The sequence below is a fragment of the Brachycentrus maculatus genome, unplaced genomic scaffold, assembly GCF_059751285.1.
Source record: "Brachycentrus maculatus isolate JH-2025_06_01 unplaced genomic scaffold, ASM5975128v1 h1tg001765l, whole genome shotgun sequence".
Lineage (NCBI taxonomy): Eukaryota > Metazoa > Arthropoda > Insecta > Trichoptera > Brachycentridae > Brachycentrus > Brachycentrus maculatus.
Window position 1 is genome coordinate 27,501 of NW_028282361.1, and position 5,114 is coordinate 32,614.

A 5,114-nucleotide genomic window follows, 5' to 3' on the forward strand; every position below is an offset into this window, starting at 1 on the left:
CGATAGATAATATTATTAATTGAATAAATTAATTAATCAATATAAGGTTATTAATGAGAAGGGTGAACCGCGGGAGTAGCTATGATCGGCCTAAGGTTGCCGAATGCCTCGCCGTCTGACATTAATTCGACCCTCTCGATGGCTCGTCGGGAATGGCCCGGATCGAGCTCGCGACGCGGTCAAGCGGCCGCGCGTACCCCACACTGCGCGGGTACTACGAGTGGGAGTTAATATATAATATTATACGAGGAGTTATTAATACATAATATAACACAAGGAAGGGTGAACGGCGGGAGTAGCTATGATCAGCTTAAGGTTGCCAAATGCCTCGCCGTCTGACATTAATTCGACCCTCTCGATGGCTCGTCGGACAAGGCCCGGATCGAGCTCTGAACGCGGTCAAGCGACGCCGACGCGCGGCAATCGCGAGTACCCTACGCTGCGCGAGTACTACGAGTCGGAGTGTTTGTTCGTTTAGATAATGTATATATATATATATATATATATATATATATATATATATATATATATATATATATATATATATATATATATATATATATATATATATAAAATATTATATAAGGAGGGGTGAACGGCGGGAGTAGCTATGAACGGCTTAATGCCTCGCCGTCTGACATTCGTCGGGGAGTACGAGTGATTGTTTATTCATGTGAGAGATAACAGAGAGTCGGAGTGATGGATTATTTACAATAGATAATATTATTAATTGAATAAATCAATTAATCAATATAAGGTTATTAATGAGAAGGGTGAACGGCGGGAGTAGCTAAGATCGGCCTAAGGTTGCCGAATGCCTCGCCGTCTGACATTAATTCGACCCTCTCGATGGCTCGTCGGGAATGGCCCGGATCGAGCTCGCGACGCGGTCAAGCGGCCGCGCGTACCCCACACTGCGCGGGTACTACGAGTGGGAGTTAATATATAATATTATACGAGGAGTTATTAATACATAATATAACACAAGGAAGGGTGAACGGCGGGAGTAGCTATGATCAGCTTAAGGTTGCCAAATGCCTCGCCGTCTGACATTAATTCGACCCTCTCGATGGCTCGTCGGGAATGGCCCGGATCGAGCTCGCGACGCGGTCAAGCGGCCGCGCGTACCCCACACTGCGCGGGTACTACGAGTGGGAGTTAATATATAATATTATACGAGGAGTTATTAATACATAATATAACACAAGGAAGGGTGAACGGCGGGAGTAGCTATGATCAGCTTAAGGTTGCCAAATGCCTCGCCGTCTGACATTAATTCGACCCTCTCGATGGCTCGTCGGGAATGGCCCGGATCGAGCTCGCGACGCGGTCAAGCGGCCGCGCGTACCCCACACTGCGCGGGTACTACGAGTGGGAGTTAATATATAATATTATACGAGGATATTAATACATAATATAACACAAGGAAGGGTGAACGGCGGGAGTAGCTATGATCAGCTTAAGGTTGCCAAATGCCTCGCCGTCTGACATTAATTCGACCCTCTCGATGGCTCGTCGGGAATGGCCCGGATCGAGCTCGCGACGCGGTCAAGCGGCCGCGCGTACCCCACACTGCGCGGGTACTACGAGTGGGAGTTAATATATAATATTATACGAGGATATTAATACATAATATAACACAAGGAAGGGTGAACGGCGGGAGTAGCTATGATCAGCTTAAGGTTGCCAAATGCCTCGCCGTCTGACATTAATTCGACCCTCTCGATGGCTCGTCGGGAATGGCCCGGATCGAGCTCGCGACGCGGTCAAGCGGCCGCGCGTACCCCACACTGCGCGGGTACTACGAGTGGGAGTTAATATATAATATTATACGAGGAGTTATTAATACATAATATAACACAAGGAAGGGTGAACGGCGGGAGTAGCTATGATCAGCTTAAGGTTGCCAAATGCCTCGCCGTCTGACATTAATTCGACCCTCTCGATGGCTCGTCGGGAATGGCCCGGATCGAGCTCGCGACGCGGTCAAGCGGCCGCGCGTACCCCACACTGCGCGGGTACTACGAGTGGGAGTTAATATATAATATTATACGAGGAGTTATTAATACATAATATAACACAAGGAAGGGTGAACGGCGGGAGTAGCTATGATCAGCTTAAGGTTGCCAAATGCCTCGCCGTCTGACATTAATTCGACCCTCTCGATGGCTCGTCGGACAAGGCCCGGATCGAGCTCTGAACGCGGTCAAGCGACGCCGACGCGCGGCAATCGCGAGTACCCTACGCTGCGCGAGTACTACGAGTCGGAGTGTTTGTTCGTTTAGATAATGTATATATATATATATATATATATATATATATATATATATATATATATATATATATATATATATATATATATATAAAATATTATATAAGGAGGGGTGAACGGCGGGAGTAGCTATGAACGGCTTAATGCCTCGCCGTCTGACATTCGTCGGGGAGTACGAGTGATTGTTTATTCATGTGAGAGATAACAGAGAGTCGGAGTGATGGATTATTTACAATAGATAATATTATTAATTGAATAAATCAATTAATCAATATAAGGTTATTAATGAGAAGGGTGAACGGCGGGAGTAGCTAAGATCGGCCTAAGGTTGCCGAATGCCTCGCCGTCTGACATTAATTCGACCCTCTCGATGGCTCGTCGGGAATGGCCCGGATCGAGCTCGCGACGCGGTCAAGCGGCCGCGCGTACCCCACACTGCGCGGGTACTACGAGTGGGAGTTAATATATAATATTATACGAGGAGTTATTAATACATAATATAACACAAGGAAGGGTGAACGGCGGGAGTAGCTATGATCAGCTTAAGGTTGCCAAATGCCTCGCCGTCTGACATTAATTCGACCCTCTCGATGGCTCGTCGGGAATGGCCCGGATCGAGCTCGCGACGCGGTCAAGCGGCCGCGCGTACCCCACACTGCGCGGGTACTACGAGTGGGAGTTAATATATAATATTATACGAGGAGTTATTAATACATAATATAACACAAGGAAGGGTGAACGGCGGGAGTAGCTATGATCAGCTTAAGGTTGCCAAATGCCTCGCCGTCTGACATTAATTCGACCCTCTCGATGGCTCGTCGGGAATGGCCCGGATCGAGCTCGCGACGCGGTCAAGCGGCCGCGCGTACCCCACACTGCGCGGGTACTACGAGTGGGAGTTAATATATAATATTATACGAGGATATTAATACATAATATAACACAAGGAAGGGTGAACGGCGGGAGTAGCTATGATCAGCTTAAGGTTGCCAAATGCCTCGCCGTCTGACATTAATTCGACCCTCTCGATGGCTCGTCGGGAATGGCCCGGATCGAGCTCGCGACGCGGTCAAGCGGCCGCGCGTACCCCACACTGCGCGGGTACTACGAGTGGGAGTTAATATATAATATTATACGAGGATATTAATACATAATATAACACAAGGAAGGGTGAACGGCGGGAGTAGCTATGATCAGCTTAAGGTTGCCAAATGCCTCGCCGTCTGACATTAATTCGACCCTCTCGATGGCTCGTCGGGAATGGCCCGGATCGAGCTCGCGACGCGGTCAAGCGGCCGCGCGTACCCCACACTGCGCGGGTACTACGAGTGGGAGTTAATATATAATATTATACGAGGAGTTATTAATACATAATATAACACAAGGAAGGGTGAACGGCGGGAGTAGCTATGATCAGCTTAAGGTTGCCAAATGCCTCGCCGTCTGACATTAATTCGACCCTCTCGATGGCTCGTCGGACAAGGCCCGGATCGAGCTCTGAACGCGGTCAAGCGACGCCGACGCGCGGCAATCGCGAGTACCCTACGCTGCGCGAGTACTACGAGTCGGAGTGTTTGTTCGTTTAGATAATGTATATATATATATATATATATATATATATATATATATATATATATATATATATATATATATATATAAAATATTATATAAGGAGGGGTGAACGGCGGGAGTAGCTATGAACGGCTTAATGCCTCGCCGTCTGACATTCGTCGGGGAGTACGAGTGATTGTTTATTCATGTGAGAGATAACAGAGAGTCGGAGTGATGGATTATTTACAATAGATAATATTATTAATTGAATAAATTAATTAATCAATATAAGGTTATTAATGAGAAGGGTGAACGGCGGGAGTAGCTAAGATCGGCCTAAGGTTGCCGAATGCCTCGCCGTCTGACATTAATTCGACCCTCTCGATGGCTCGTCGGGAATGGCCCGGATCGAGCTCGCGACGCGGTCAAGCGGCCGCGCGTACCCCACACTGCGCGGGTACTACGAGTGGGAGTTAATATATAATATTATACGAGGAGTTATTAATACATAATATAACACAAGGAAGGGTGAACGGCGGGAGTAGCTATGATCAGCTTAAGGTTGCCAAATGCCTCGCCGTCTGACATTAATTCGACCCTCTCGATGGCTCGTCGGACAAGGCCCGGATCGAGCTCTGAACGCGGTCAAGCGACGCCGACGCGCGGCAATCGCGAATATATATATATATATATATATATATATATATATATATATATATATATATATATATTATGATGAAGATGGAGAGGAAGAAGAAGTAGAAGAAAAGTAGTAGAAGAAGAAGACGAAGAATAATAATAATAATGATAACAAAACTAATAATCATAATAGTTATGATAATACTGATAACAATGATTATAATAATAAGAAGAAGAAGAAGAAGAAGAAGAGGAAGAAGAAGAAGAAGAAGAATAGTTATCATAATAATAGTAGTAATAGTAATAATAATAATAATAATTTCGTAAGATGAAGAAAAAGAAGAAGAAGAAGAACAAGAGCAAGAAGAAGAAGAGGAAGAAGAGGAAGTCGAAGAAGAGGTATAGGACCACGAAGAATAGAAGAAGAAGAAGAAGAAGAAGAAGTAGGAGAAAAGTAGAAGAAGAAGAAGAAGAATAATAATAATAATAATAACAAAACTAATAATCATAATAGTTATGACAATACTGAATAATAAGAGGAAGAAGAAGAAGAAGAAGAAGAAGAAGAAGGAGAAGAAGAAGAAGAAGAGTTATCATAACAATAGTAGTAATAGTTAAAATAATAATAATTTCGTAAGAAGAAGAAAAAGAA